This window comes from Taudactylus pleione, unplaced genomic scaffold (genome assembly GCF_031769625.1).
Source record: "Taudactylus pleione unplaced genomic scaffold, aTauple2 ptg000773l, whole genome shotgun sequence".
Lineage (NCBI taxonomy): Eukaryota > Metazoa > Chordata > Amphibia > Anura > Myobatrachidae > Taudactylus > Taudactylus pleione.
The window spans coordinates 202,501-217,500 of NW_028285175.1; the positions used below are offsets into that span (position 1 = coordinate 202,501).

Consider the following 15,000-nt stretch of genomic DNA (forward strand, 5'->3'; position numbering starts at 1 on the left):
TAGCTTCCAAGATCAGACGAGATTGGGCATGTCCAGTGTGGTTTGGCTGTAGGTGCTAAAAGCCTTAACTTTAGACATCTTTTACTTCTTAACTCAAGTAAATTCATTGATAAGTTGAAAAAATTAAATGATAAATGTAATAGAAAAGAATGTTATGGCAGTATAAAATTACCTACAGCACCTGGTATTCCCAGGTGGTTTCCCATCCAAGTACTGACCATGCCCAACACTGCATAGCTTCCAAGATCAAACGACATTGGCCATGTCCAGTGTGGTTTGGCTATAGGTGCTGAAAAATATTAACTTTAGACCTCTTTTACTTCTTAACTCAAGTAAATTCATTGCTAAGTTGAAAAAATGTAATGTAAAATGTAATAGAAAAGAATGTTATGGCTATATAAAATTACCTACAGCACCAGGTATTCCCAGGTGGTCTCCCATCCAAGTACTAACCAGGCCCAACACTGCATAGCTTCCAAGACCAGACGAGATTGGGCATGTCCAGTGTGGTTTGGCTATAGGTGCTCAAAAACATTAACTTTAGACCTCTTTTACTTCTTAACTCAAGTAAATTCATTGATAAGTTGAAAAATTTAATGTAAAATGTAATAGAAAAGAATGTTATGGCTGCATAAAATTAACTACTGCACCTGGTATTCCCAGGTGGTCTCCCATCTAAGTACTAACCAGGCCCAACACTGCATTGCTTCCAAGATCAGACGAGATTGGGCATGTCCAGTGTGGTTTGGCTGTAGGTGCTCAAAATCATTAACTTTAGACCTCTTTTACATCTTAACTCAAGTAAATTCAATGATAAGTTGAAAAATGAAATGTAAAATGTAATAGAAAAGAATGTTATGGCAGTATAAAATTACCTACAGCACCTGGTAATCCCAGGTGGTCTCCCATCCAAGTACTAACCAGGCCCAACACTGCATAGCTTCCATGATCAGACGAGATTGGGCAAGTCCAGTGTGGTTTGGCTGTAGGTGCTCAAAATTATTAACTTTAGACCTCTTTTACTTCTTAACTCAAGTAAATTCATTGATAAGTTGAAAAAATTAAATGTAAATGTAATAGAAAAGAATGTTTTGGTTGTCTAAAATTACCTACAGCACCTCGTATTCCCAGGTTGTCTCCCATCCAAGTACAAACGAGGCCCAACACTGCATAGCTTCCAAGATCAGACGAGATTGGGCATGTCAAGTGTGGTTTGTCTGTAGGTGCTCAAAAGCATTAAATTTAGACCTCTATTACTTCTTAACTCAAGTAAATTCATTGATAAGTTGAAAAAATTAAATGTAAAATGTAATAGAAAAGAATGTTATGGCAGTATAAAATTAACTACAGCTCTAGGTATTCCCAGGTGGTCTCCCATCCAAGTACTAACCAGGCCCAACACTGCATAGCTTCCAAGATCAGACGAGATTGGGCATGTCCACTGTGGTTTGGATGTAGGTGCTCAAAAGCGTTAAATTTAGACCGCTTTTACTTATTAACACAAGTAAATTCATTGATAATTTGAAAAAATTAAATGTAAAATGTAATAGAAAAGAATGTTATGGCAGTATAAAATTACCTACAGCACTTGGGATTCCTAGGTGGTCTCCCATCCAAGTACTGACCATGCCCAGCACTGAATAGCTAAAAAGATAAGACGAGATGGGGAATGTCCAGTGTGGATTGGCTGTAGGTGCTCAAAAGTATTAACTTTAGACTTCTTTTACTTCTTAACTCAAGTAAATTCAATGATAAGTTGAAAAATTAAATGTAAAATGTAATAGAAAAGAATGTTATGGCAGTATAAAATTACCTACAGCTCCTGGTATTCCCAGGTGGTCTCCCATCCAAGTACTAACCAGGCCCAACACTGCATAGCTTCCAAGATCAGACGAGATTGGGCATGTCCAGTGTGGTTTGGCTGTAGGTGCTCAAAAACATTATCTTTAGACCTCTATTACTTCTTAACTCAAGTAAATTCATTGATAAGTTGAAAAAATAAAATTTAAAATGTAATAGAAAAGAATGTTATGGCAGTATAAAATTACCTACAGCACCTGGGATTCCTAGGTGGTCTCCTATCCAAATACTAAACAGGTCCAATACTGCATAGCTTCCAAGATCAGACGAGATTGGGCATGTCCAGTGTGGTTTGGCTGTAGGTGCTCAAAAACATTAACGTTAGACCTCTTTTACTTCTTCACTCAAGTAAATTCATTGATAAGTTGAAAAAATTAAATGTAAAATGTAATAGAAAAGAATGTTATGGCTGCATAAAATTACCTACAGCACCTGGTATTCCCAGGTGGTCTCCCATCCAAGTACTAACCAGGCCCAACACTGCATAGCTTCCAAGATCAGACGAGATTGGGCATGTCCAGTGTGGTTTGGCTGTAGGTGCTCAAAAACATTAACTTTAGACCTCTATTACTTCTTAACTCAAGTAAATTCATTGATAAGTTGAAAAAATTAAATTTAAAATGTAATAGAAAAGAATGTTATGGCAGTATAAAATTACCTACAGCACCTGGTAATCCCTGGTGGTCTCCCATCCAAGTACTAACCAGGCCCAACACCGCATAGATTCCAAGTTCAGACGAGATTGGGCATGTCCAGTGTGGTTTTGCTGTAGGTGCTCAAAAACATTAACTTTAGACCTCTTTTACTTCTTAACTCAAGTAAATTCAATGATAAGTTGAAAAATGAAATTTAAAATGTAATAGAAAAGAATGTTATGGCAATATAAAATTACCTACAGCACCTGGCATTCCCAGGCGGTCTCCCATCCAAGTACTAACCAGGCCCAACACTGCATAGCTTCCAAGATCAGACGAGATTGGGCATGTCCAGTGTGGTTTGGCTGTAGGCGCTCAAAACCATTATCTTTAGACCTCTTTTACTTCTTAACTCAAGTAAATTCATTGATAAGTTGAAAAAATTAAATGTAAAATGTAATAGAAAAGAATGATATGGCAGTATAAAATTACCTACAGCACCTGGGATTCCTAGGTAGTCTCCCATCTAAGAACTAACCAGTCCCAACACTGCATAGCTTCCAAGATCAGACGAGATTGGGCATGTCCAGAGTGGTTTGGCTGTAGGTGCTCAAAAACATTAACTTTAGACCTCTATTACTTCTTAACTCAAGTAAATTCATTGATAAGTTGAAAAAATTAAATGTAAAATGTAATAGAAAAGAATGTCATGGCAGTATAAAATTACCTACAGCTCCTGGTATTCCCAGGTGGTCTCCCATCCAAGTACTAACCAGGCCCAACACTGCATAGCTTCCAAGATCAGACGAGATTGGGCATGTCCAGTGGGTTTGGCTGTAGGAGCTCAAAAACATTAACTTTAGACCTCTATTACTTCTTTACTCAAGTAAATTCATTGATAAGTTGAAAAAATTAAATGTAAAATGTAATAGAAAAGAATGTTATGGCAGTATAAAATTACCTACTGAACCTGGGATTCCTAGGTAGTCTCCCATCCAAGTACAAACCAGTCCCAACACTGCATAACTTCCAAGATCAGACGAGATTGGGCATGTCCAGTGTGGTTTGGCTGTAGGTGCTCAAAAACATTAACTTTAGACCTGTATTACTTCTTAACTCAAGTAAATTCATTGATAAGTTGAAAAAATAAATGTAAAATGTAATAGAAAAGAATGTTATGGCTGTATAAAATTACCTACTGCACCTGGTTTTCCAAGGTGGTTTCCCATCCAAGTACTGACCATTCCCAACACTGCATAGCTTCCAAGATCAAACAACATTGGCCATGTCCAGTGTTGTTTGCCTATAGGTGCTGAAAAATATTAACTTTAGACCTCTTTTACTTCTTAACTCAAGTAAATTCATTGCTAAGTTGAAAAAATGCAATGTTATGGCTATATAAAATTACCTACAGCACCTGGTATTCCCAGGTGGTCTCCCATCCAAGTACTAACCAGGCCCAACACTGCATAGCTTCCAAGATCAGACGAGATTGGGCATGTCCAGTGTGGTTTGGCTGTAGGTGCTAAAAGCCTTAACTTTAGACATCTTTTACTTCTTAACTCAAGTAAATTCATTGATAAGTTGAAAAAATTAAATTAAAAATGTAATAGAAAAGAATGTTATGGCAGTATAAAATTACCTACAGCACCTGGTATTCCCAGGTGGTCTCCCATCCAAGTACTGACCATGCCCAACACTGCATAGCTTCCAAGATCAAACGACATTGGCCATGTCCCGTGTGGTTTGGCTATAGGTGCTGAAAAATATTAACTTTAGACCTCTTTTACTTCTTAACTCAAGTAAATTCATTGCTAAGTTGAAAAAATGTAATGTAAAATGTAATAGAAAAGAATGTTATGGCTATATAAAAATACCTACAGCACCAGGTATTCCCAGGTGGTCTCCCATCCAAGTACTAACCAGGCCCAACACTGCATAGTTTCCAAGATCAGACGAGATTGGGCATGTCCAGTGTGGTTTGGCTATAGGTGCTAAAAGTCTTAACTTTAGACCTCTTTTACTTCTTAACTCAAGTAAATTCATTGATAAGTTGAAAAAATTAAATGTAAAATGTAATAGAAAAGACTGTTATGGCAGTATAAAATTACCTACAGCACCTGGGATTCCTATGTGGTCTCCCATCCAAGTACTAACCAGGTCCAACACTGCATAGCTTCCAAGATCAGACGAGATTGGGCATGTCCAGTGTGGTTTGGCTGTAGGTGCTCAAAAACATTAACTTTAGACCTCTTTTACTTCTTAACTCAAGTAAATTCATTGATAAGTTGAAAAAGTAAATGTAAAATGTAAAAGAAAAGAATGTTATGGCTGCATAAAATTACCTACAGCACCTGGTATTCCCAGGTGGTCTCCCATCCAAGTACTAACCAGGCCCAACACCGCATAGCTTCCAAGATCAGACGAGATTGGGCATGTCCAGTGTGGTTTGGCTGTAGGTGCTCAAAAACATTAACTTTAGACCTCTATTACTTTTTAACTCAAGTAAATTCATTGATAAGTTGAAAAAATTTAATTTAAAATGTAATAGAAAAGAATGTTATGGCACTATAAAATTACATACAGCGCCTGGTAATCCCAGGTGGTCTCCCATCCAAGTACTAACCAGGCCCAACACTGCATAGCTTCCAAGATAAGACGAGATTGGGCATATCCAGTGTGGTTTGGCTGTATGTGCTCAAAAACATTAACTTTACACCTCTTTTACATCTTAACTCAAGTAAATTCAATGATAAATTGAAAAATGAAATGTAAAATGTAATAGAAAAGAATGTTATGGCAGTATAAAATTACCTACAGCACCTGGTAATCCCAGGTGGTCTCCCTTCCAAGTACTAACCAGGCCCAACACTGCATAGCTTCCAAGATCAGACGAGATTGGGCATGTACAGTGTGGTTTGGCTGTAGGTGCTCAAAAACATTAACTTTAGACCTCTTTTACTTCTTAACTCAAGTAAATTCATTGATAAGTTGAAAAAATGAAATGTAAATGTAATAGAAAAGAATGTTTTGGTTGTCTAAAATTACCTGCAGCACCTGGTATTCCCAGGTTGTCTCCCATCCAAGTACAAACGAGGCCCAACACTGCATAGCTTCCAAGATCAGACGAGATTGGGCATGTCAAGTGTGGTTTGGCTGTAGGTGCTCAAAAGCATTAAATTTAGACCTCTTTTACTTCTTAACTCAAGTAAATTCATTGATAAGTTGAAAAAATTAAATGTAAAATGTAATAGAAAAGACTGTTATGGCAGTATAAAATTACCTACAGCACCTGGGATTCCTAGGTGGTCTCCCATCCAAGTACTAACCAGGTCCAACACTGCATAGCTTCCAAGATCAGACGAGATTGGGCATGTCCAGTGTGGTTTGGCTGTAGGTGCTCAAAAACATTAACTTTAGACCTCTTTTACTTCTTAACTCAAGTAAATTCATTGATAAGTTGAAAAATTAAATGTAAAATGTAATAGAAAAGAATGTTATGGCTGCATAAAATTACCTACAGCACCTGGTATTCCCAGGTGGTCTCCCATCCAAGTACTAACCAGGCCCAACACTGCATAGCTTCCAAGATCAGACGAGATTGGGCATGTCCAGTGTGGTTTGGCTGTAGGTGCCCAAAAACATTAACTTTAGACCTCTATTACTTCTTAACTCAAGTAAATTCATTGATAAGTTGAAAAAATTAAATTTAAAATGTAATAGAAAAGAATGTTATGGCACTATAAAATTACCTACAGCACCTGGTAATCCCAGGTGGTTTCCCATCCAAGTACTAACCAGGCCCAACACTGCATAGCTTCCAAGATAAGACGAGATTGGGCATGTCCAGTGTGGTTTGGCTGTAGGTGCTCAAAAACATTAACTTTAGACCTCTTTTACATCTTAACTCAAGTAAATTCAATGATAAATTGAAAAATGAAATGTAAAATGTAATAGAAAAGAATGTTATGGCAGTATAAAATTACCTACAGCACCTGGTAATCCTAGGTGGTCTCCCTTCCAAGTACTAACCAGGTCCAACACTGCATAGCTTCCAAGATCAGACGAGATTGGGCATGTACAGTGTGGTTTGGCTGTAGGTGCTCAAAAACATTAACTTTAGACCTCTTTTACTTCTTAACTCAAGTAAATTCATTGATAAGTTGAAAAAATGAAATGTAAATGTAATAGAAAAGAATGTTTTGGTTGTCTAAAATAACCTACAGCACCTGGTATTCCCAGGTGGTCTCCCATCCAAGTACTAACCAGGCCCAACACTGCATAGCTTCCAAGATCAGACGAGATTGGGCATGTCCAGTGTGGTTTGGCTGTAGGTGCTCAAAAACATTAACTTTAGACCTCTATTACTTCTTAACTCAAGTAAATTCATTGATAAGTTGAAAAAATTAAATTTAAAATGTAATAGAAAAGAATGTTATGGCACTATAAAATTACCTACAGCACCTGGTAATCCCAGGTGGTCTCCCATCCAAGTACTAACCAGGCCCAACACTGCATAGCTTCCAAGATAAGACGAGATTGGGCATGTCCAGTGTGGTTTGGCTGTAGGTGCTCAAAAACATTAACTTTAGACCTCTTTTACATCTTAACTCAAGTAAATTCATTGATAAGTTGAAAAAATGAAATGTAAATGTAATAGAAAAGAATGTTTTGGTTGTCTAAAATTACCTACAGCACCTGGTATTCCCAGGTTGTCTCCCATCCAAGTACAAATGAGGCCCAACACTGCATAGCTTCCAAGATCAGACGAGATTGGGCATGTCAAGTGTGGTTTGGCTGTAGGTGCTCAAAAGCATTAAATTTAGACCTCTATAACTTCTTAACTCAAGGAAATTCATTGATAAGTTGAAAAAATTAAATGTAAAATGTAATAGAAAAGAATGTTATGGCAGTATAAAATTAACTACAGCTCCAGGTATTCCCAGGTGGTCTCCCATCCAAGTACTAACCAGGCCCAACACTGCATAGCTTCCAAGATCAGACGAAATTGGGCATGTCCACTGTGGTTTGGATGTAGGTGCTCAAAAGCGTTAAATTTAGACCGCTTTTACTTCTTAACACAAGTAAATTCATTGATAATTTGAAAAAATTCATGTAAAATGTAATAGAAAAGAATGTTATGGCAGTATAAAATTACCTACAGCACCTGGGATTCCTAGGTAGTCTCCCATCCAAGTACTAACTAGTCCCAACACTGCATAGCTTCCAAGATCAGACGAGATTGGGTATGTCCAGTGTGGTTTTGCTGTAGGTGCTCAAAAACATTAACTTTAGACCTCTATTACTTCTTAACTCAAGTAAATTCATTGATAAGTTGAAAAAATTAAATGTAAAATGTAATAGAAAAGAATGTTATGGCAGTATAAAATTACCTACAGCACCTTGTAATCCCTGGTGGTCTCCCCTCCAAGTACTAACCAGGCCCAACACTGCATAGCTTCCAAGTTCAGACGAGATTGGGCATGTCCAGTGTGGTTTGGCTGTAGGTGCTCAAAAACATTAACTTTAGACCTCTTTTACTTCTTAACTCAAGTAAATTCAATGATAAGTTGAAAAATGAAATGTAAAATGTAATAGAAAAGAATGTTATGGCAGTATAAAATTACCTACAGCACCTGGTATTCCCAGGTGGTCTCCCATCCAAGTACTAACCAGGCCCAACACTGCATAGCTTCCAAGATCAGACGAGATTGGGCATTTCCAGTGTGGTTTGGCTGTAGGTGCTCAAAACCCTTAACTTTAGACCTCTTTTACTTCTTAACTCAAGTAAATTCATTGATAAGTTGAAAAAATTAAATGTAAAATGTAATAGAAAAGAATGTTATGGCAGTTTAAAATTACCTACAGCTCCATGTGTTCCCATGTGGTCTCCCATCCAAGTACTAACCAGACCCAACACTGCATAGCTTCCAAGATCAGACGAGATTGGGCATGTCCACTGTGGTTTGGATATAGGTGCTCAAAAGCGTTAAATTTAGACCACTTTTACTTCTTAACACAAGTAAATTCATTGATAATTTGAAAAAATTAAATGTAAAATGTAATAGAAAAGAATGTTATGGCAGTATAAAATTACCTACAGCACCTGGGATTCCTAGGTGGTCTCCCATCCAAGTACTGACCATGCCCAACACTGAATAGCTACCAAGATAAGACTAGATGGGGAATGTCCAGTGTGGATTGGCTGTAGGTGCTCAAAAGTATTAACTTTAGACCTCTTTTACTTCTTAACTCAAGTAAATTCAATGATAAGTTGAAAAATTAAATGTAAAATGTAATAGAAAAGAATGTTATGGCAGTATAAAATTACCTACAGTTCCTGGTATTCCCAGGTGGTCTCCCATCCAAGTACTAACCAGGCCCAACACTGCATAGCTTCCAAGATCAGACAAGATTGGGCATGTCCAGTGTGGTTTGGCTGTAGGTGCTCAAAAACATTATCTTTAGACCTCTATTACTTCTTAACTCAAGTAAATTCATTGATAAGTTGAAAAAATTAAATTTAAAATGTAATAGAAAAGAATGTTATGGCAGTATAAAATTACCTACAGCACCTGGGATTCCTAGGTGGTCTCCTATCCAAGTACTAAACAGGTCCAACACTGCATAGCTTCCAAGATCAGACGAGATTGGGCATGTCCAGTGTGGTTTGGCTGTAGGTGCTCAAAAACATTAACTTTAGACCTCTATTACTTCTTAACTCAAGTAAAATTCATTGATAAGTTGAAAAAATTAAATTTAAAATGTAATAGAAAAGAATGTTATGGCAGTATAAAATTACCTACAGCACCTGGTATTCCCAGGTGGTCTCCCATCCAAGTACTAACCAGGCCCAACACTGCATAGTTTCCAAGATCAGTCGAGATTGGGCATTTCCAGTGTGGTTTAGCTGTAGGTGCCCAAAAGCATTAAATTTATACTGCTATTACTTCTTAACTCAAGTAAATTCATTGATAAGTTGAAAAAATTAAATGTAAAATGTAATAGAAAAGAATGTTATGGCAGTATAAAATTACCTACAGCACCTGGTATTCCCAGATGGTCTCCCATCCAAGTACTAACCATGCCCAACACTGCATAGCTTCCAAGATCAGACGAGATTGGGCATGTCCAGTGTGGTTTGGCTGTAGGTGCTCAAAAACATTAACTTTAGACCTCTTTTACTTCTTAACTCAAGTAAATTCAATGATAAGTTGTAAAATTAAATGTAAAATATAATAGAAAAGAATGTTATGGCAGTATAAAATTACCTACAGACCCTGGGATTCCTAGGTAGTCTCCCATCCAAGTACAAACCAGTCCCAACACTGCATAGCTTCCAAGATCAGACGAGATTGGGCATGTCCAGTGTGGTTTGGCTGTAGGTGCTCAAAAACATTAACTTTAGACCTGTATTACTTCTTAACTCAAGTAAATTCATTGATAAGTTGAAAAAATTAAATGTAAAATGTAATAGAAAAGAATGTTATGGCAGTATAAAATTACCTACTGCACCTGGTTTTCCAAGGTGGTCTCCCATCCAAGTACTGACCATTCCCAACACTGCATAGCTTCCAAGATCAAACAACATTGGCCATGTCCAGTGTGGTTTGCCTATAGGTGCTGAAAAATATTAACTTTAGACCTCTTTTACTTCTTAACTCAAGTAAATTCATTGATAAGTTGAAAAAATGCAATGTAAAATGTAATGTTATGGCTATATAAAATTACCTACAGCACCTGGTATTCCCAGGTGGTCTCCCATCCAAGTACTAACCAGGCCCAACACTGCATAGCTTCCAAGATCAGACGAGATTGGGCATGTCCAGTGTGGTTTGGCTGTAGGTGCCCAAAAACATTAACTTTAGACCTCTATTACTTCTTAACTCAAGTAAATTCAATGATAAGTTGAAAAATGAAATGTAAAATGTAATAGAAAAGAATGTTATGGCAATATAAAATTACCTACAGCACCTGGCATTCCCAGGTGGTCTCCCATCCAAGTACTAACCAGGCCCAACACTGCATAGCTTCCAAGATCAGACGAGATTGGGCATGTCCAGTGTGGTTTGGCTGTAGGTGCTCAAAACCATTATCTTTAGACCTCTTTTACTTCTTAACTCAAGTAAATTCATAGATAAGTTGAAAAAATTAAATGTAAAATGTAATAGAAAAGAATGTTATGGCAGTATAAAATTACCTACAGCACCTGGTATTCCCAGGTGGTCTCCCATCCAAGTACTAACCAGGCCCAACACTGCATAGTTTCCAAGATCAGACGAGATTGGGCATTTCCAGTGTGGTTTGGCTGTAGGTGCCCAAAAGCATTAAATTTATACCTGCTATTACTTCTTAACTCAAGTAAATTCATTGATAAGTTGAAAAAATTAAATGTAAAATGTAATAGAAAAGAATGTTATGGCAGTATAAAATTACCTACAGCACCTGGTATTCCCAGGTGGTCTCCCATCCAAGTACTAACCAGGCCCAACACTGCATAGCTTCCAAGATCAGACGAGATTGGGCATGTCCAGTGTGGTTTGGCTGTAGGTGCTCAAAAACATTAACTTTAGACCTCTTTTACTTCTTAACTCAAGTAAATTCAATGATAAGTTGTAAAATTAAATGTAAAATATAATAGAAAAGAATGTTATGGCAGTATAAAATTACCTACAGCTCATGGTATTCCCAGGTGGTCTCCCATCCAAGTACTAACCAGGCCCAACACTGCATAGCTTCCAAGATCAGACAAGATTGGGCATGTCCAGTGTGGTTTGGCTGTAGGTGCGCAAAAGCATTAACTTTAGACCTCTATTACTTCTTAACTCAAGTAAATTCATTGATAAGTTGAAAAAATTAAATGTAAAATGTAATAGAAAAGAATGTTATGGAAGTATAAAATTAACTACAGCACCTGGTATTGCCAGGTGGTCTCCCATCCAAGTACTAACCAGGCCCAACACTGCATAGCTTCCAAGATCAGATGAGATTGGGCATGTCCAGTGTGGTTTGGCTGTAGGTGCTCAAAAACATTAACTTTAGACCTCTTTTACTTCTTAACTCAAGTAAATTCATTGATAAGTTGAAACAATTAAATGTAAAATGTTCTAGAAAAGAATGTTATGGCAGTATAAAAGTACCTACAGCACCTGGTATTCCCAGGTGGTCTCCCATCCAAGTACAAACCAGGCCAAACACTGCAGAGCTTGCAAGATCAGACGAGATTGGGCATGTCCAGTGTGGTTTGACTGTAGGTGCTCAAAAACATTAACTTTAGACATCTTTTACTTCTTAACTCAAGTAAATTCATTGACAAGTTGAAAAAATTAAATGTAAAATTTAATAGAAAAGAATGTTATGGCAGTATAAAATTACCTACTGCACCTGATATTCCCAGGTGGTCTCCCATTCAAGTACAAACCAGGCCCAACACTGCATAACTTCCAAGATCAGACGAGATTGGGCATGTCCAGTGTGGTTTGGCTATAGGCGCTCAAAAACATTAAATTTAGACCTCTTTTACTTCTTAACTCAAGTAAATTAATTGATAAGTTGAAAAAATGTAATGTAAAATGTAATAGAAAAGAATGTTATGGCTATATAAAATTACCTACAGCACCAGGGATTCCTAGGTGGTCTCCCATCCAAGTACTATCCAGGCCCAACACTGCATAGCTTCCAATATCAGAAGAGATTGGGCATGTCCAGTGTGGTTTGGCTGTAGGTACTCAAAGAAATTAACTTTAGACCTCTTTTACTTCTTTACTCAAGTAAATTCATTGATAAGTTGAAAAAATTAAATGTAAAATGTAATAGACTGTTATGGCAGTATAAAATTACCTACAGCACCTGGGATTCCTAGGTGGTCTCCCATCCAAATACTAACCAGGCCCAACCCTGCAGAGCTTCCAAGATCAGACGAGATTGGGCATGTCCACTGTGGTTTGGCTGTAGGTGCTCAAAAACATTAACTTTAGACCTCTTTTACTTCTTTACTCAAGTAAATTCACTGATAAGTTGAAAAAATTAAATGTAAAATGTAATAGAAAAGAATGTTATGGCAGTATAAAATTACCTACAGAACCTGGGATTCCTAGGTAGTCTCCCATCCAAGTACAAACCAGTCCCAACACTGCATAGCTTCCAAGATCAGATGAGATTGGGCATGTCCAGTGTGGTTTGGCTGTATGTGCTCAAAAACATTAACTTTAGACCTCTATTACTTCTTAACTCAAGTAAATTCATTGATAAGTTGAAAAAATTAAATGTAAAATGTAATAGAAAAGAATGTTATGGCAGTATAAAATTACCTACTGCAGCTGGTTTCCCCAGGTGGTCTCCCATCCAAGTACTGACCATGCACAACACTGCATAGCTACCAAGATAAGACGAGATGGGGCATGTCCAGTGTGGATTGGCTGTAGGTGCTCAAAAGTATTAACTTTAGACCTCTTTTACTTCTTAACTCAAGTAAATTCAATGATAAGTTGAAAAATTAAATGTAAAATGTAATAGAAAAGAATGTTATGGCAGTATAAAATTACCTACAGCTCCTGGTATTCCCGGGTGGTCTCCGATCCAAGCACTAACCAGGCCCAACACTGCATAGCTTCTAAGATCAGACGAGATTGGGCATGTCCAGTGTGGTTTGGCTGTAGGTGCTCAAAAACATTAACTTTAGACCTCTTTTACTTCTTTACTCAAGTAAATTCATTGATAAGTTGAAAAAATTATATTTAAAATGTAATAGAAAAGAATGTTATGGCAGTATAAAATTACCTACAGCACCTGGGATAACTAGGTGGTCTCCTATCCAAGTACTAAACAGGTCCAACACTGCATAGCTTCCAAGATCAGACGAGATTGGGCATGTCCAGTGTGGTTTGGCTGTAGGTGCTCAAAAACATTAACTTTAGACCTCTTTTACTTCTTCACTCAAGTAAATTCATTGATAAGTTGAAAAAATTAAATGTAAAATGTAATAGAAAAGAATGTTATGGCTGCATAAAATTACCTACAGCACCTGGTATTCCCAGGTGGTCTCCCATCCAAGTACTAACCAGGCCCAACACTGCATAGCTTCCAAGATCAGACGAGATTGGGCATGTCCAGCGTGGTTTGGCTGTAGGTGCTCAAAAACATTAACTTTAGACCTCTATTACTTCTTAACTCAAGTAAATTCATTGATAAGTTGAAAAAATTAAATGTAAAATGTAATAGAAAAGAATGTTATGGCAGTATAAAATTACCTACTGCAGCTGGTTTCCCCAGGTGCTCTCCCATCCAAGTACTGACCATGCCCAACACTGCATAGCTACCAAGATAAGACGAGATGGGGTATGTCCAGTGTGGATTGGCTGTAGGTGCTCAAAAGTATTAACTTTAGACAACTTTTACTTCTTAACTCAAGTAAATTCAATGAAAAGTTGAAAAATTAAATGTAAAATGTAATAGAAAAGAATGTTATGGCAGTATAAAATTACCTACAGCTCCTGGTATTCCCGGGTGGTCTCCCATCCAAGTACTAACCAGGCCCAACACTGCATAGCTTCCAAGATCAGACGAGATTGGGCATGTCCAGTGTGGTTTGGCTGTAGGTGCTCAAAAACATTAACTTTAGACCTCTTTTACTTCTTTACTCAAGTAAATTCATTGATAAGTTGAAAAAATTAAATTTAAAATGTAATAGAAAAGAATGTTATGGCAGTATAAAATTACCTACAGCACCTGGGATAACTAGGTGGTCTCCTATCCAAGTACTAAACAGGTCCAACACTGCATAGCTTCCAAGATCAGACGAGATTGGGCATGTCCAGTGTGGTTTGGCTGTAGGTGCTCAAAAACATTAACTTTAGACCTCTTTTACTTCTTCACTCAAGTAAATTCATTGATAAGTTGAAAAAATTAAATGTAAAATGTAATAGAAAAGAATGTTATGGCTGCATAAAATTACCTACAGCACCTGGTATTCCCAGGTGGTCTCCCATCCAAGTACTAACCAGGCCCAACACTGCATAGCTTCCAAGATCAGACGAGATTGGGCATGTCCAGTGTGGTTTGGCTGTAGGTGCTCAATACCATTATCTTTAGACCTCTTTTATTTCTTAACTCAAGTAAATTCATAGATAAGTTGAAAAAATTAAATGTAAAATGTAATAGAAAAGAATGTTATGGCAGTATAAAATTACCTACAGCACCTGGTATTCCCAGGTGGTCTCCCATCCAAGTACTAACCAGGCCCAACACTGCATAGTTTCCAAGATCAGACGAGATTGGGCATTTCCAGTGTGGTTTGGCTGTAGGTGCCCAAAAGCATTAAATTTATACCGCTATTACTTCTTAACTCAAGTAAATTCATTGATAAGTTGAAAAAATTAAATGTAAAATGTAATAGAAAAGAATGTTATGGCAGTATAAAATTACCTACCGCACCTGGTATTCCCAGTTGGTCTCCCATCCAAGTACTAACCAGGCCCAACACTGCATAGCTTCCAAGATCAGACGA

The 15,000-nt window shown here is 37.4% G+C and overlaps 14 non-coding genes and 45 pseudogenes across 14 annotated transcripts in view; all 59 read right to left on the reverse strand.

Moving 5' to 3' along the window:
- The window catches only part of LOC148476609 (5S ribosomal RNA), a 119-nt gene extending 65 nt beyond the window's left edge, over positions 1-54 (reverse strand). Inside the window, exon 1 of the ribosomal RNA XR_015872609.1 lies at positions 1-54. This exon is cut by the window's left edge and continues 65 nt beyond it. This is a non-coding gene — a ribosomal RNA (5S ribosomal RNA).
- Positions 55-169: 115 nt separating this feature from the next.
- LOC148476610 (5S ribosomal RNA) lies at positions 170-288 on the reverse strand (annotated as a pseudogene).
- A 116-nt stretch (positions 289-404) lies between these two features.
- LOC148476611 (5S ribosomal RNA) lies at positions 405-523 on the reverse strand (annotated as a pseudogene).
- A 115-nt stretch (positions 524-638) lies between these two features.
- LOC148476612 (5S ribosomal RNA) lies at positions 639-757 on the reverse strand (annotated as a pseudogene).
- A 115-nt stretch (positions 758-872) lies between these two features.
- On the reverse strand, positions 873-991 carry LOC148476613 (5S ribosomal RNA; annotated as a pseudogene).
- Positions 992-1,106: 115 nt separating this feature from the next.
- LOC148476614 (5S ribosomal RNA) lies at positions 1,107-1,225 on the reverse strand (annotated as a pseudogene).
- A 116-nt stretch (positions 1,226-1,341) lies between these two features.
- LOC148476615 (5S ribosomal RNA) lies at positions 1,342-1,460 on the reverse strand (annotated as a pseudogene).
- A 350-nt stretch (positions 1,461-1,810) lies between these two features.
- LOC148476616 (5S ribosomal RNA) lies at positions 1,811-1,929 on the reverse strand (annotated as a pseudogene).
- A 116-nt stretch (positions 1,930-2,045) lies between these two features.
- On the reverse strand, positions 2,046-2,164 carry LOC148476617 (5S ribosomal RNA; annotated as a pseudogene).
- Positions 2,165-2,280: 116 nt separating this feature from the next.
- Positions 2,281-2,399, reverse strand: LOC148476618 (5S ribosomal RNA). The gene has a single exon (XR_015872610.1). It is a non-coding gene; the product is annotated as a 5S ribosomal RNA (ribosomal RNA).
- A 116-nt stretch (positions 2,400-2,515) lies between these two features.
- On the reverse strand, positions 2,516-2,634 carry LOC148476619 (5S ribosomal RNA; annotated as a pseudogene).
- Positions 2,635-2,749: 115 nt separating this feature from the next.
- On the reverse strand, positions 2,750-2,868 carry LOC148476620 (5S ribosomal RNA; annotated as a pseudogene).
- Positions 2,869-2,984: 116 nt separating this feature from the next.
- Positions 2,985-3,103, reverse strand: LOC148476621 (5S ribosomal RNA; annotated as a pseudogene).
- A 116-nt stretch (positions 3,104-3,219) lies between these two features.
- LOC148476622 (5S ribosomal RNA) lies at positions 3,220-3,337 on the reverse strand (annotated as a pseudogene).
- Positions 3,338-3,453: 116 nt separating this feature from the next.
- LOC148476623 (5S ribosomal RNA) lies at positions 3,454-3,572 on the reverse strand (annotated as a pseudogene).
- Positions 3,573-3,900: 328 nt separating this feature from the next.
- Positions 3,901-4,019, reverse strand: LOC148476624 (5S ribosomal RNA). Its single transcript, XR_015872611.1, has one exon. It is a non-coding gene; the product is annotated as a 5S ribosomal RNA (ribosomal RNA).
- A 115-nt stretch (positions 4,020-4,134) lies between these two features.
- Positions 4,135-4,253, reverse strand: LOC148476625 (5S ribosomal RNA; annotated as a pseudogene).
- A 116-nt stretch (positions 4,254-4,369) lies between these two features.
- On the reverse strand, positions 4,370-4,488 carry LOC148476626 (5S ribosomal RNA). The gene has a single exon (XR_015872665.1). It is a non-coding gene; the product is annotated as a 5S ribosomal RNA (ribosomal RNA).
- A 115-nt stretch (positions 4,489-4,603) lies between these two features.
- LOC148476627 (5S ribosomal RNA) lies at positions 4,604-4,722 on the reverse strand (annotated as a pseudogene).
- Positions 4,723-4,837: 115 nt separating this feature from the next.
- On the reverse strand, positions 4,838-4,956 carry LOC148476628 (5S ribosomal RNA). The gene has a single exon (XR_015872645.1). It is a non-coding gene; the product is annotated as a 5S ribosomal RNA (ribosomal RNA).
- Positions 4,957-5,072: 116 nt separating this feature from the next.
- Positions 5,073-5,191, reverse strand: LOC148476629 (5S ribosomal RNA; annotated as a pseudogene).
- Positions 5,192-5,306: 115 nt separating this feature from the next.
- Positions 5,307-5,425, reverse strand: LOC148476630 (5S ribosomal RNA; annotated as a pseudogene).
- Positions 5,426-5,540: 115 nt separating this feature from the next.
- Positions 5,541-5,659, reverse strand: LOC148476631 (5S ribosomal RNA; annotated as a pseudogene).
- A 116-nt stretch (positions 5,660-5,775) lies between these two features.
- LOC148476632 (5S ribosomal RNA) lies at positions 5,776-5,894 on the reverse strand (annotated as a pseudogene).
- Positions 5,895-6,009: 115 nt separating this feature from the next.
- On the reverse strand, positions 6,010-6,128 carry LOC148476633 (5S ribosomal RNA). The gene has a single exon (XR_015872612.1). It is a non-coding gene; the product is annotated as a 5S ribosomal RNA (ribosomal RNA).
- A 116-nt stretch (positions 6,129-6,244) lies between these two features.
- LOC148476634 (5S ribosomal RNA) lies at positions 6,245-6,363 on the reverse strand (annotated as a pseudogene).
- Positions 6,364-6,478: 115 nt separating this feature from the next.
- Positions 6,479-6,597, reverse strand: LOC148476635 (5S ribosomal RNA; annotated as a pseudogene).
- A 115-nt stretch (positions 6,598-6,712) lies between these two features.
- LOC148476636 (5S ribosomal RNA) lies at positions 6,713-6,831 on the reverse strand. Its single transcript, XR_015872716.1, has one exon. It is a non-coding gene; the product is annotated as a 5S ribosomal RNA (ribosomal RNA).
- A 116-nt stretch (positions 6,832-6,947) lies between these two features.
- Positions 6,948-7,066, reverse strand: LOC148476637 (5S ribosomal RNA; annotated as a pseudogene).
- A 115-nt stretch (positions 7,067-7,181) lies between these two features.
- LOC148476638 (5S ribosomal RNA) lies at positions 7,182-7,300 on the reverse strand (annotated as a pseudogene).
- A 116-nt stretch (positions 7,301-7,416) lies between these two features.
- LOC148476639 (5S ribosomal RNA) lies at positions 7,417-7,535 on the reverse strand (annotated as a pseudogene).
- Positions 7,536-7,650: 115 nt separating this feature from the next.
- LOC148476640 (5S ribosomal RNA) lies at positions 7,651-7,769 on the reverse strand (annotated as a pseudogene).
- Positions 7,770-7,885: 116 nt separating this feature from the next.
- Positions 7,886-8,004, reverse strand: LOC148476641 (5S ribosomal RNA; annotated as a pseudogene).
- A 115-nt stretch (positions 8,005-8,119) lies between these two features.
- LOC148476642 (5S ribosomal RNA) lies at positions 8,120-8,238 on the reverse strand. Its single transcript, XR_015872604.1, has one exon. It is a non-coding gene; the product is annotated as a 5S ribosomal RNA (ribosomal RNA).
- A 116-nt stretch (positions 8,239-8,354) lies between these two features.
- Positions 8,355-8,473, reverse strand: LOC148476643 (5S ribosomal RNA; annotated as a pseudogene).
- Positions 8,474-8,823: 350 nt separating this feature from the next.
- LOC148476644 (5S ribosomal RNA) lies at positions 8,824-8,942 on the reverse strand (annotated as a pseudogene).
- Positions 8,943-9,058: 116 nt separating this feature from the next.
- On the reverse strand, positions 9,059-9,177 carry LOC148476645 (5S ribosomal RNA; annotated as a pseudogene).
- Positions 9,178-9,294: 117 nt separating this feature from the next.
- Positions 9,295-9,413, reverse strand: LOC148476646 (5S ribosomal RNA; annotated as a pseudogene).
- Positions 9,414-9,529: 116 nt separating this feature from the next.
- Positions 9,530-9,648, reverse strand: LOC148476647 (5S ribosomal RNA; annotated as a pseudogene).
- A 115-nt stretch (positions 9,649-9,763) lies between these two features.
- LOC148476648 (5S ribosomal RNA) lies at positions 9,764-9,882 on the reverse strand (annotated as a pseudogene).
- A 341-nt stretch (positions 9,883-10,223) lies between these two features.
- Positions 10,224-10,342, reverse strand: LOC148476649 (5S ribosomal RNA). Its single transcript, XR_015872613.1, has one exon. It is a non-coding gene; the product is annotated as a 5S ribosomal RNA (ribosomal RNA).
- Positions 10,343-10,457: 115 nt separating this feature from the next.
- On the reverse strand, positions 10,458-10,576 carry LOC148476650 (5S ribosomal RNA; annotated as a pseudogene).
- Positions 10,577-10,692: 116 nt separating this feature from the next.
- LOC148476651 (5S ribosomal RNA) lies at positions 10,693-10,811 on the reverse strand. The gene has a single exon (XR_015872706.1). It is a non-coding gene; the product is annotated as a 5S ribosomal RNA (ribosomal RNA).
- A 117-nt stretch (positions 10,812-10,928) lies between these two features.
- Positions 10,929-11,047, reverse strand: LOC148476652 (5S ribosomal RNA). The gene has a single exon (XR_015872614.1). It is a non-coding gene; the product is annotated as a 5S ribosomal RNA (ribosomal RNA).
- Positions 11,048-11,162: 115 nt separating this feature from the next.
- Positions 11,163-11,281, reverse strand: LOC148476653 (5S ribosomal RNA; annotated as a pseudogene).
- A 116-nt stretch (positions 11,282-11,397) lies between these two features.
- On the reverse strand, positions 11,398-11,516 carry LOC148476654 (5S ribosomal RNA; annotated as a pseudogene).
- A 116-nt stretch (positions 11,517-11,632) lies between these two features.
- On the reverse strand, positions 11,633-11,751 carry LOC148476655 (5S ribosomal RNA; annotated as a pseudogene).
- Positions 11,752-11,867: 116 nt separating this feature from the next.
- On the reverse strand, positions 11,868-11,986 carry LOC148476656 (5S ribosomal RNA; annotated as a pseudogene).
- Positions 11,987-12,102: 116 nt separating this feature from the next.
- On the reverse strand, positions 12,103-12,221 carry LOC148476657 (5S ribosomal RNA; annotated as a pseudogene).
- Positions 12,222-12,332: 111 nt separating this feature from the next.
- On the reverse strand, positions 12,333-12,451 carry LOC148476658 (5S ribosomal RNA; annotated as a pseudogene).
- A 116-nt stretch (positions 12,452-12,567) lies between these two features.
- Positions 12,568-12,686, reverse strand: LOC148476659 (5S ribosomal RNA; annotated as a pseudogene).
- Positions 12,687-13,036: 350 nt separating this feature from the next.
- Positions 13,037-13,155, reverse strand: LOC148476660 (5S ribosomal RNA; annotated as a pseudogene).
- Positions 13,156-13,271: 116 nt separating this feature from the next.
- LOC148476661 (5S ribosomal RNA) lies at positions 13,272-13,390 on the reverse strand (annotated as a pseudogene).
- Positions 13,391-13,506: 116 nt separating this feature from the next.
- On the reverse strand, positions 13,507-13,625 carry LOC148476662 (5S ribosomal RNA). Its single transcript, XR_015872683.1, has one exon. It is a non-coding gene; the product is annotated as a 5S ribosomal RNA (ribosomal RNA).
- Positions 13,626-13,975: 350 nt separating this feature from the next.
- LOC148476663 (5S ribosomal RNA) lies at positions 13,976-14,094 on the reverse strand (annotated as a pseudogene).
- Positions 14,095-14,210: 116 nt separating this feature from the next.
- Positions 14,211-14,329, reverse strand: LOC148476664 (5S ribosomal RNA; annotated as a pseudogene).
- A 116-nt stretch (positions 14,330-14,445) lies between these two features.
- On the reverse strand, positions 14,446-14,564 carry LOC148476665 (5S ribosomal RNA). Its single transcript, XR_015872616.1, has one exon. It is a non-coding gene; the product is annotated as a 5S ribosomal RNA (ribosomal RNA).
- A 116-nt stretch (positions 14,565-14,680) lies between these two features.
- On the reverse strand, positions 14,681-14,799 carry LOC148476666 (5S ribosomal RNA). The gene has a single exon (XR_015872717.1). It is a non-coding gene; the product is annotated as a 5S ribosomal RNA (ribosomal RNA).
- Positions 14,800-14,915: 116 nt separating this feature from the next.
- The window catches only part of LOC148476667 (5S ribosomal RNA), a 119-nt pseudogene continuing 34 nt past the window's right edge, over positions 14,916-15,000 (reverse strand).